This window comes from Populus trichocarpa, chromosome 17, assembly GCF_000002775.5.
Source record: "Populus trichocarpa isolate Nisqually-1 chromosome 17, P.trichocarpa_v4.1, whole genome shotgun sequence".
NCBI classification, from domain to species: domain Eukaryota; kingdom Viridiplantae; phylum Streptophyta; class Magnoliopsida; order Malpighiales; family Salicaceae; genus Populus; species Populus trichocarpa.
In genome coordinates, this window is record NC_037301.2 from 5,226,313 (window position 1) to 5,240,104 (window position 13,792).

General features: G+C 27.4%; 1 long non-coding RNA gene across 1 annotated transcript; it reads left to right on the forward strand.

Moving 5' to 3' along the window:
- Positions 1-10,359: 10,359 nt before the first annotated feature.
- On the forward strand, positions 10,360-11,569 carry LOC112324642 (uncharacterized). Its single transcript, XR_002978621.2, has 3 exons — positions 10,360-10,626; positions 10,709-10,761; positions 11,319-11,569. It is a non-coding gene; the product is annotated as an uncharacterized LOC112324642 (long non-coding RNA).
- The last annotated feature ends 2,223 nt before the right edge of the window (positions 11,570-13,792 follow it).

Genomic DNA, 13,792 nt, shown 5'->3' on the forward strand with positions numbered 1-13,792 from the left:
TGATTACATTGTTCACACAAAATAAAATACATCCATCATATACGTACGTGCATGACGACCTAAATTCAAAATACATAATGCCATGCTTAAATAATTTATCAATATCTACCCATTAAACATTCTGTCACATTCATTATTCCTTAAAATATCACACTAGTCAACTTTAACATTATTCTAGTCGTCAAAAAATTTGATGCCTCTAATATTCCAAAATATTCCATATTTATCAACAAACAATACGTATTAAATGTTTATAATGTAACAAATTAAACATTTATGTTACATTAATTAGAAAATCTAAATTTTTAGGAATCTAATTAATTACCTAAGTGCTATTGAGTGAGATAGAATTAATCTGAGTATGACCACTATATCCTCATTTATGTTACTATATTTTATAAAGATTCATTTTCTAAACCAAATTGTTAATACCAATAACTAAGTTTAAATGGATGATAAAATAAAGCTCTACTAAAGAAAGGTTGGTTAATTCTTTAATGTGGATCAAATTTATTTTATGGTATTAATTAAATGACCAAATCTAAGCATAATATCATCAATTAAATTAATTTTTATAATAATATTTTTAGATATCCCTTTTAACAATATAATATTTTTTTAATTTATTGGAATAATTAATTAATTGTTTATTTATAATAATTTATATACGACAATAATAAAGAACAAGATTGTAATTTATTTCAAACACAGAGAAAAATGATAGTTTTTTAGGATCCTTTATTGCACACAAATACAAAAGTTTTAAACTTTCTGAAGTTAAAGGGCTGTTAAAAAACATGGTAATACTTCAATTTTCTGGAAAAAAAAATCAAAACATAAATAAAAATAAAAATTAAGACTTTCTATTCAAATGGAATATTCCCTCATCTAGAGTTTTATAGTGTTTCAAATTTATACTAAATTTGACAAATATATTTTCGAGGCTGCTCAAAGTTTTTCTTTAAAAGTTTTTTATTATTTTCAAATAAAAAATCTAAAATGATGACTGACTTAATATTTTTCTTTTATATATAGAATTTTGGACAAAGTAAAATATTTTAGTTCTTTTATATTTTCATTTTTAGTTATTGTCATAAACTTACTTTTTTATAAATATAATATAAAAGATCTTTTATTGTGTGAGTTAATAAGTATAACATTTTCATGAAAATCTTATTTGAATGAAAAATTTTAATATTTTATTATTAAATTTTTTTAAATATAAAATATTAAGATAACTATTATAAGTTATGATTTTGGATATTGTTTTATGCAAAATATTTATAATCTTGACATATTTATTTTTTTTTCTTATGGGAAAAGCTTTTTCTTCCGTTCTCAAAACATTCTCAACAAATGAACAGATATTCTAATTTTTTATTGAAAAAAGAAAAACAAAATAAGAAAATGGAAAAGAATGGTTTTGTGTTATTAAATAGAATTAATGATTCCAAAATAATATATAAAAAGGGAATTTGTCTAAATGAGAATTCTTAAACGCTAGGGCTTCAACTGGATCTCTTAAACATGCAATGACATTATTTTTATATTTAATTTGATCACCAAATTCATGCATTAATCTGATCACGTCAGAAACAAGGATTTAATAAACAAGCAATGGAACCCTGTTCGGGGGCGAAAATACAAGTCCCAACACGTTCTATAAGACTTTTTCCCAAACCTGCTAGTCAACGTCCTTGCATGCATGAGCTTTCAGAAATTGACGAGAATATTGATGAAACGGATCTCCAAAAACTCATGAATGGTAGGTGGATCGATATCCATGGCGGACCCAGCAAACTCGTGTTCGCAACTCAGCATCAATTACTTAGTTTTGATAGCATGATCGGTCAAGATGAGACAAACTGGAAGGAAGGGTCCTCCTTCAAAATCTAGGCTTGCAACTGGTCCGGAATAAACCGGCTGAACCTCCATGTCAACCCGGAACTCGAGTGACCCGAAAAGAACCTGGTATAGATTTTTTTTTCAAATGTGTTCTTTTTCCTACACAAAAACCCCTGTTTTTTCATATTTTTCATTTGTTTATTAACTCATTTCAAAGTTCACTGTATAAATACTAGAAAGTCATTTAGTATATATATTCTATATTCACAAGAAAATAAGTTATGTTTTTTATATGTGGAATAAAAAATATTTTTAGTTTAAATACTTCAACTTAAAAAAATAAGATAGTATATTTTCAATGTGGGATAAAAAATCTTTTGAAATAATCTTTTAAACTTAATTGTTTACAACATGTATAGTCTATATCCACATGAATTGTATTTTAATTTTTTCATATAAAATATTAAAACCTCAAATGTTTTTTTTTCAATTTTTCCGGGTTGACCCGAGTCAACCCGTGTAACCCGGGACCCAGCCCCTTAATCGGATCAACCCCCAAACCGGGTTTGATAACTGTGGTTGCCATGAAAATATAACTTTAAATAATGCAATTAAAAAGAAATAAAGTGACGTGACTGGTTAAAAAAACTAAAAAAAAAAGAAGATAAAACTTCCTATTTTTTATTTTGTTCAGGAGTCTCTTTTAAAAAATATTGATTTTTTTTTTGTTATGTGTTTAATTTTCAGAGTGGTATTTCTGGTTCATCTATGGTTTTTTTTTTATCTTTTATATAGATAAACTATGTTTTTTAAAATAAAAAATATTTATTTTTAGATGATATTCTTAATATATATATATGTAGCCTTACATGTTATTACTTTTTTTCTTTTTATTTTATTCAATCAATTTAATGTTCTATTTTTAAGATTCAATATATTGATCCACATTTGTCTCTCGGTTTTTCAAGTTTTGTTTTTAGGTGTCATTAATGATTTTTTATTGATTTATTAACGAACATAATTCTTAGTTTATTTAATTACATGCATACATAAACTTTTTGATTTGTTATATTTTTTGAAGTATCAAAATTCGTTGAAATAACCTACATAGATAATTTTAAAATATTTGACCAGTGGCGGAGTGTGGGTCATACATATATATATATATACATATATATATATATATATATATATATATACATATATATATCCATGACAATCCTTTTTTTTTGTTAGCATTACCAAAGCTCCGTTCATCCTAAAATTTTAACCAGAATTTATTCAATATATTTTTCATGAGGATTCTTTTTTTTTGTTAGCACTACCAAAGCTCCGTTCATTCTAAAATTTTAACCAGAATTTATTCAATATATTTTCCATGACGATCCTTTTTTTTTGTTAGCACTACCAAAGCTCCGTTCATCCTAAAAGTTTAACCAGAATTTATTCAATACATTTTAAGATCCCTCGTAAATTTTCAGCACAATCTGATAGTCGGATTGAAAATTACGCCCTATAATATAAAACTGGTTAAATTGTGATTTTTCATCACATTTTTTAATTTTTTCAAAAATTCTGAAATTTTAACCAAAGTTAAAGATCATATTAGAAGGCTCCACGCAAATTTTTATAATTTTTTAATAATTTAATCATGAATTATAATTGTTTTTTATATAAAACTAATAAAAAAATATTGACATGGACTATAGTCCACCCAAGCCTTTGACATGCCTCTGCCCTCGGTTAAAATGACTTTGCTGATGTTATGTTTCAGTTAGCAAAAGCAGCAGCACCTGTAGCGAAGTATGGTTGTCCAGATCGATGCGGAGACATTAGCATTCCTAATTAATTACCCTTCTGGAACTAGAAAAGAGTAGAGCTTTTATAAGTCGAATCAAAATGGAGGTGCTGAATATCTCAGTACTTGAAACAGGCATGGCTACCGTCAAAAGTCCAGCAATATCCTTCAATTGTACTGGCAGGGAAGATGGTGGATCTCTGAATCTCGCCGGATCTCCCATTGTTTTCTCCGGTGTCGGGAATGTGTTCATTGCAGTAGGTTGTACTCAATCTTTCATGAGAGGGATTGAGCCGAAACTCGTCGGTTGCGAGCCTACATGCGGTAACCAGCAGAATAACGTTAGCTTGCAAGACAATAATGTGTTCGAGTCAAATTGAAAGAGATGTAAGCGTATCCCAAAAGCAAATAAAACAAAACATTATAAAATAAACATTTCATACTTATATTTCTTTAATTAAAAAACAAAATTCATTTTGAAAAAAGTTAAATTCATAAAAGATTGAAAAAACCCACTAGGTACTTCCAAAACAACTAAAAAAACTTATAAAACACAGAAAAAAAGAAAAAAAATATTGGAAGATGAAAATAAAAGTTTAGAAAAGAAAAAAAATCAAGCAAGCCTGGATGAACCTCTTAGACATGGATCAATTTCTCAAACCTGCAATTTATTAAATTCTAGACCCAGACTCAATCCAGAAGCTCAACACCTGACCAATTAAATATTGGAGGATGAAATAAATTAATTTTATTTTTTAAAAAGATAAATTTAACAAATATAAAAAAAAACTCAAGGCAACCCGTGTTATTTTCAAAATGACTGAAAAATTCCCTAGAAAGAGGATAAAAAAGATCTCAGATGATGAAACCGAAAAAAAAATAAAGAAAGGGAAAAGAACCCAAGCAAAGCTCGGGTGAATCTCATAAACTAAGGTTAATCTCTAAAATCTATAATCCATTAAATTTTAGACTCGGGTTCAACCAAGAAGCTAAATACAAATCCAATCAAATATTGAAGGATGAAATCGTAAAAAAAATCAATTTAAAAGAATTTCCAAGGTGAAAAACTAGTAATCAACGAAAAAATGATCAAATTTGATAGGAAAAAAATATCAAGAAGAATGAAGTTGTAAAAAAAACCAATTTCAAAAACTATCTTAAATAATAAAAAAAAACGGGGACCAAATCTAACAAATAAAAAAATTCATGGGCGATGAAATTGAAAATAATTTCTAATTTAATAAATTATTTCAAATAAAAACAAATTGTAATAAAAAGAATATGAACCAAACCTTAAGGAGAACAAAAATAAAAACATATTGTAATAAAAAGAAATGGAGATCACTTTGAAATTTTAGAAGGCTTGTATGAAAATCGGGGAGGAAAGAGGAAAAAAAAAAAGAAAAGAGCACTCGTGCTAAACTGGAGATAATAAGGTCACATGTGCTATGTAGTCATGGAAGGGATGTTAAGGTGCTTTGATCACCACCTCATAAGAAGTATTTTGGACACTAGACGACACCACACGTGTCGTTCAAACCCTGTAACTGCTACTCACACACTTCCTAGTTTTTTTTTTAATTTTCTTATTTAGCAAATGACATTATCACCCCTAATTAAACCCAATAATTATAAAATAACCAAGTAAAAGACAAAAGCATCCCTAAACTAAAGGGCAATAGTTTTTAATTTGAAGGGTAATGAAGTAATTTAACTATGTTTAATTTAAGTCGAAGACCAAAAAACTCTTGAGTGCTAATTTTTTTATGCCAAGGTTAAATTAGTAATTTGACTATTCAAAAATAACCAAAAGGACAATAAATCCCCTAGATCAAGGCTTAGAAAATTCTGCTTTTAAGGGAAATGAAGTTACAAGCACTTAGAACTAAAATTTGCAATTTAATGACTTTTCTTCTTCCCTTTTTTTTTTTATTGTATTTGTGATTACTAATTTTCTGTGACAGTAACAAAATCAATGAAATGTTTTTTTTTTTTTTTTTGTCAATGCCACAACTAAAGAAGGAGTAGGAGAATGAAAAACACTAAATTTGAACTTAAAAAACTTGAAAAAAAAATAGAAAGATAAAACCTGTTTTTTAGAGCCAAACTCTAATACCAAAATGCAAACTCCATGGATATAAAGATCTAGAAACCAACAAGCAAGCTTGAACACATAACCAAAAAGCTAAAAATAAAATTTGAGATAGAAAGCATGACATAACGATTACCTTGAATTGAGATATCAATACTATTCGAATTCAAACCCCCACCAATTGATTAGAAAATCATGAACAAGAATTATATGAAAGACTTCACGGAGATAGTTGTTCTTTAATAAGTCAATTTTAATTCTTTCAAGAACCAAAAAGTTTGAGATTTCCTCACACACACACAAATATTATTCTAAAATCAAAATCTCTAAAAATCTAAATATAAGCTAAATAACCTTATTTATAATAGGTGAAAAATATCATAAATAATGTTGGAAAAATAATAAAATAATTCTAAATAAAATAGTAAAAATAATCCTAAATCAATTAGGAAACTAATATAAATCTTGATTAACCTGAAATGTTAACTGTACATATAACATGACCTTTGAAAACCTCTGGTAAAATTTAAGCCTAGTCAAATGGTCAGATAAAACATATACTTGTTAGTGTAAAATTATGCATTAGAAAAAATACTTGAATAATAAAAATTGTTGTTGTTGACTTTATCTCTTCTAAATAAGCATGAAAATCTTTATGATAATTGTTTCCTCTTAATTTTCTTATAGAAGATGGAAACTCCTAAGATATTCTGTCAAAATATCATAAAAATAATAATATTAATATTTTTAATATTAATACTTTTGATTATAGTAAAAATAATAATATTCATAACACAAATGATAATATTTTTAATATTAATACTTTTGATTATAGTAAAAATAATAATATTCATAACACAAATAATACTATTTTTAATTCCAAGAATATTGAGAAAGCAAATAATATTATTTTTTTATATTAAAAATTTGAATTCTTATAAAAATAATAATATTATAACATAAATAATAATATCTTTAATATAAATAATAATATTTTTTAGATGAATACTTTGTATTATAAGAAAAATAATAATATTTACAATGCAAATTATAATATTTTTTATATTAATACCAAGAATTGTTGAATATTTTTAATAATACTATGTCGCGGGCTAAATTTTTATTTTAAAAAACAAATACCATAAAAATTTATAATATAAATGATAATATGTTTTCAATATTAATAGCAATATTTTCTTTGAAAATTATTAACTATTTTATTAATAATATGAATTATAATAAAATAATAATATTTCTAAAACAAATAATAATATTTAGAATTATAGGATCTAGAAACCTTGGGTCTTGATAGAGGAGCCAACAAAATTGGGTCCTTACGCACGACCCATTGATCTTAAGTCTTGACGACGGACCCATTCCCATTGGTTCCAGCGCAATGACCCAAGTGCCAGGTGTCCCCAAGTGGAGAGCGGGCATGGTTCCTGCCTAGCGCAACCTAAGTGCCACATACGTGCAAGGGTGTGCCTCGCACGGAGCCAGGCAGAAGCGTTGTGTGGGTGCAGGGGGTTGCCCAGCACTGAGGCAGGACCCAAGTTCCACGTGTGCATTCGGGTAGGAGCCCAAGCACCATGTGGGCGCACGTGGTGTGCCCAAACCCCAAGCAACAACCCAAGTGCAACGTGTCCCCTCATAGTTTTTCTGCGATAGTAATAACAATTTTTTAAAATTTATTAATGATGATGATGATGATAATAATAATAATAATAATAATAATAATAATAATAATAATAATAGTAATAGTAATAATAATTTTTAGTTTTACCTTTCAAATCAAATCTATGGTTGTTTTTCAATATTAAAAATATTTTTTTTCTAATTTAGTAATTATTTTATTAATAATATTAATTATTATAAAAATAATAATATTTATAACACCAAAGATAATATTTTTAATATTCATACTTTTGATTATAGTAAAAATAATAATATTCATAACATAAATAATACTATTTTTAATTCCAAGAATATGGAAAACACAAATAATAATATTTTTTTAAATTAAAAATATGAATTCTTATAAAAATAATAATATTATAACACTAATAATAATATCTTTGATATGAATATGTTGAATTATAAGAAAAATAATAATATTTTGATATGAATACTTTGAATAATAAGAAAAATAATAATATGTTTTGTATGAATACTTTGTGTTATAAGAAAAATAATAATATTTACAACACAAATTATAATATGATTTATATTAATACCTAGAATTGTTGAATATTTTTAATAATACTACGCCGCGGGCTCACTTTTTATTTTTAGAAAAAATACAAAAATAATTTAGAATATAAATAATAATATATTTTCAATAGTAATAATATATTTTCAATAGTAATAATAATATTTTTTTTGAAATTTATTAACAATAATATTTTTAAAACTAATAATAATATTTAGAATCCTACGACCCTAGAACCTTGGGTCTTGATGGAGGATCCAACAATAATTGGATCCTGACGCTAGACCCATTTATCTTAGGTCCTAATGCCGGACCCATGCCTCTTGGGTCCAGCAGCACTAACCAAGTGTCATGTGTCCATACGTGGTTTTTCTTCAATAGTAATAACAATTTTTAAAAATTTATTAATGATGATTATACTAATAATTTTTAATTTTACCTTTCAAATCAAATCTATGGTTGTTTTTCAATATTAAGAATAATTGTTTTCTAATTTAGTAATTATTTGATTAATAATATTAATTATTATAAAAATAATAATATTTAAACAAAAAAGATAATATTTTTAATATTAATAATTTTGATTATAGTAAAAATAATAATATTCATAACAAAAATAATAATATTTGTTTTATATTAAAAATTTGAATTCTTATAAAAATAATAATATTATAACACAAATAATAATATCTTTGATATGAATATGTTGAATTATAAGAAAAATAATAATATGTTTTAATTATATGAATACTCTGTATTATAAGAAAAAATAATAATATTTACAACACAAATTATAATATTTTTTATACTAATACCTCAAATTGTTGAATATTTTTAATAATACTACGCCGTGGGCTCACTTTTTATTTTTATAAAAAATACTATAAAAATTCATAATATGTTTTAAATATTAATACTAATATTTTCTTTGAAAATAATTAATTATTTTATTAATAATATTAATTATAATAAAAATAATAATATTTTTAAAACAAAAAATAAAATTTAGAATCCTATGACCCAAAAACCTTGGGTCTTGATGGAGGATCCAATAATAATTGGGTCGTGACGCCGGACCCATTGATCTTAGGTCCTGACACCAGACCCATTCCCCTTGGGTCCAGCGGCACTACTCAAGTGCCACGTGTCAATACATGGTTTTTCTTTAATAGTGATAACAATTTTTTAAAATTTATTAATGATGATTATAAAAATAATAATAATTTTTAGTTTTACCTTTCAAATCAAATCTACGGTTGTTTTTCAATATTAAGAATAATTTTTTTCTAATTTAGTAATTATTTGATTAATAATATTAATTATTATAAAAATAATAATATTGATGACACAAAAGATAATATTTTTAGTATTAATACTTTTGATTATAGTAAAAATAATAATATTCATAACACAAATAATAATATTTTTTTTATATTAAAAATTTGAATTCTTATAAAAATAATAATATTATAACACAAATAATAATATTTTTGATATGAATATGTTGAATTGTAACACAAATAATAATATTTTGATATGAATACTTTGAATACTAAGAAAAATAATAATATATTTTATATGAATACTTTGTATTATAAAAAAAATAATAATATTTACAACGCAAATATTATTATAAATGCATTAACATCAAGTCGACTTACTGGAAATGAGAGGGAAGGCTATCTCGACGGCTTATGAGTTTTACAAGTACTGGTTTCGTGTAGAATTACTAACATTAACATCAAGTCGACTTATAAATTTCAACAAGTAGGAAGTTATAAATGCATTGGCTTGAAGCTAACGTTAATAATTCTCCAAGAAATTCCAGCTGCGAAACTTACTAGAAATGAGGATGCAGATAAGCATAATGAGTATCTCGTCCTTCCAAGTTCCAACAATGGTGGGAAGATCAAGAAAGTAACTCTTCGCTCATATTAAAGACAGGGTGTGGAAAAAAACTGAAGAACTAAAAAAGCAGCTTTTTTCTAAAGCACTAACACTACTAAAAACAGTGGTCATTAGCATCTGAATTTAGCAACGGATAATTCTGTTGTTAAATTCAGTAACAGATTTGCAACAGATTAAATATATATTATTTTTTAATATTAGCAACAAACTTTAGTAACGGAAAATCCGTTGCTAAAAACAACATAAAGTTTGCAACGGATTATCTGTTGCTAATTTAAAAAATAATTATTTAAATATTAATATAAAACTAAAATTATATAGACCGTTGATTATTTTTGATATAATAAAATCACAACCGTTTAATTTTGGCCCCCTACTAATTCAACACCTGCCCCCCCGGTTTCTAAACAAAGAAAAAACCAACAGTTGACAATTAATTAATTCCCAGTCTCCTTCGTCCCTAAACCCCCCTTTCTAAATAGAGAAAACAAAGCCAACAGTTGAAAACACAGTTGGGTTAATTTTTTTTCAAAATTAAACAAAACCAATAACTGATTTTCCTTTTGTCCCAAACTTTTCATCTTCTTCTCATTCGTTTTCAGCATCGTTAATTTTTTTTCCTTCATCTTCTTCTCCTTCATCTTAACAGTTTCAATCTTTCTCTGTAAACCACCAAAAACACAGACCCATGGCAACATCGCACCAGACCCATCATTATCACCCTTTCTCTTTGTAAACGGGTTGGGTTTTGCACTCTCTTCTTCAATAAATCAGGTAATTAATTTAGGATTTATGTTTTTCTCCGTTGCAATTTAACTTACACTAACAAGTTTTAACCTAACTTTCACAATCTCAGGTGTTGTTCTGTCGTGTAGATTCATCTCGCTCATCTATAACTCAAGAACACAGGTAACGATTTTTTTTTGTCGATACTTTGAATAATGGTTTTAGGCTATTAATTCGATAATATAAGGTTTATGAAATGTTTTTACCATGATCTATAACCTAATTATGCATGTTTAATTGAAAATTTATCAAAACCCCCAATTTAATTTTTAGGGTTACGGTTCATAAATTGAATGATTTTAGGCAACTGGACCAATGCTGGTAATTCATGTGTCTGGAAGAGAGTGATTGATGGAAATTATGCATGTTTAATTGAAAATTTATCAAAACCCCCAATTTAATTTTTAACAAGTAGTCTTATTGATGCTGGGTGTTCTTTAGGAGCAAGGTGGCTGGTTGAATTGAGTGTTGTTAATGTACTTTACAAATGTTTTATCTGTCACAGTTAACAGCATCTTTCTGTCTAAGAACTGATGTTTTTCTTACTCATTGATTTCTTGATCCAGTCATTGTTAAATTTGTCTCTGTGCTTGATGTTTCGAGGTAAAAATCATTTAGAATCCACAGTTTATAAACATGAAATCTTATAGCAGCTGTTGTTTTGATTGGCTTTTTTACAGAGGGTCTTATATTCACGAGAACCATTTGGGTTATGTTTTCATATTGCTCCATGGATCACATGTCGGCCAAGGTTTTACATGGTATGAACTTGTGTATCACTTCAAGTAAAAATTAACTTCTTCAATCAGGTGTTAGCTCTGCAGTTTTTTTATGTAATTTATTTTTCATGCCTTGAGAGATCCTTTCCCACCTAATTGCCATGGAAAAATCACTCACATCCGCAAAGGTCAGATTGTTTGCTTCCTTGCAATCTCTTAAACTATGCTTTTTTATTTATTAGTTTCAAGAAAATTAAATAAATAAATCTCTAAACTTTGATTGCAAGGAGGAGATTTGTGAAGCCATCAAATTTTACGAAGGAGATGGATGCTGATAGGGTATGATTGCTCAATTTTGTAAACTGTTATTGCTTGATAATATTGTTAAAAGTCAATTAGCAGATGCTCTGACTTGCATTGGAAATTTTGTATTTCCTTACTGATAGATTACTATATTTATTGATTTGAAAACCAGTGTACCTGTAAGGGTGAAGCAGGTACTACAGATTTGTTTTGTATTCACAGCCTCTTTAAGATGCACTTTGATTTATTGAAGAGTTTAAAACCCAGATAAACTTGTTCTTTGGGTGATAATTATGCGTCTATTACTGATTACCAGCGCTCTTATTACAGTGGGCGCTGAGTATGAGCTGACGCTATAACTGGTCCAGTTTTGTTAGATTTGGTGGCTGGTTCAACTATCCATTTTATGCAGTTCTGGAGAAATTTTCTGTGTGTTTTTGTCATCTGCTTTTTTTTAATATAGTTTTTTCCAGCTGCAGAATTTGATTATTGTGGAGATGTAAGGGATGGTTATTTTCCCATATATGGAGATTATACTGTGCAACTGCTCTTATAGAATCCAAGCCAGTCCTCTGCTCCTTCTTCATCTTTTATTCCTTTTATCTGTTTTTTTTTTAATGAGGATGTGTAAGAATTGCTGTTTTTTTTTAACTCAAATAGTGATCGAAGTTCAGCCAAAGTCCCAATGCAAATCACTGCTAGCAATGGTATGGCTAGTGTAAATAACTCACTCACCACAACATCTACAACCACGTCTACCAGCACTATTGTGGGGCTTCTCCACCAAAATTCAATGAATAATGCAAGCAGTCCCTATGGAGGAAACTCTGTTCAGATTCAATCTCCTGGTTACTCCACCTTGACCACTATATCCTGATTCATTTTGTGTAGATCCAAAATATCATGGTTCGTCTCCGCAACCAGCACCATGATTGTATCTTTTGTTGTTTTTTTTTATTGTATTTCGACTTATTTGTATTAATGCAAGTTTAACTAAATTTTTATAATATGAATATTATTTTTATTTCATTTTTTATTAGTGATACAATTATTTTTAATATTAATTTATGTTGGTTATATATATTCCACAATTTTTAAAATATCTATAAATAATTAATTAAACAAATTAAAAGTCATTTTGATAAATAAATAAAAAATTAATTTATTAAAAATAATATAGTCAGCAACAGATAATCCGTTGCTAATTGTAAATAATTCATCAATCAGCAACGGATAATCCGTTGCTGATTCACAAAACCAGCAACGGATTTTTCGTTGCTAAATTAGCAACGGATTTTCCGTTGCTGCAAAATCAGCAACGGACAAATCTGTTGCTAAAAAATCAGCAACGACAAATTTGCATCTGATATTTGCCGTTGCTGATTCCGTTGCTAAATTGTTTTAGCAACGGATTTTAATGTTATTTGCAACGGAGTAGTTAGTTGCTAATTACTATATTTTTTAGTAGTGTAATGAACTTTTTAAAAAATTTCACATAGAAATTAAGCTTTTCATGAGCCAAGACATATACACTTGAATATGAACTTTGTGTCCGAGCTTGGTTATTCTTGAAAAAACAAGTCTCTTGTAAGGAGTGAGAAACTCTATGATTTTTAAATCAATAACTATATGAGAGAAATGAAAAAAACATATAAGAGAAATAATGTGAAGAGCGAGAAAAAATGTGTGAGGTGCTCTAATTATTGAATTTAAAATCTCCTCATGTTTACCTGGTGACCTAAAAAATATTTATAGACCTTTTATTATGTCAGCTTACCTTAGGATGTGTAGAGTTGCATGATAATTTATTGGTAGAAACATTGGTGACATTATTGGTTATAGTATTTGGTTCTGTTATTGGTGGAGAGGTTGGTGATTTTCAGTGACACTTTGGCAAAAAATTACCATTTGTGAGAAAAGAGGTGCATGGTTTGCATAGAATGTGGTTCATGTTTTGCATGACGGCTATTGACTAGAAATATGATGTCACTCTTGTATAAAAGTGTGTACTTATAGAAAATTTTATATGCGTGGATGGTTTATGGTGCTTTGGTCTAACTCCTTGGGACTAAAAAAATGTTCAAGTATGTGATAGCCCATATACTAAGAAAAAAAAGGGGAAAGGTGTACGA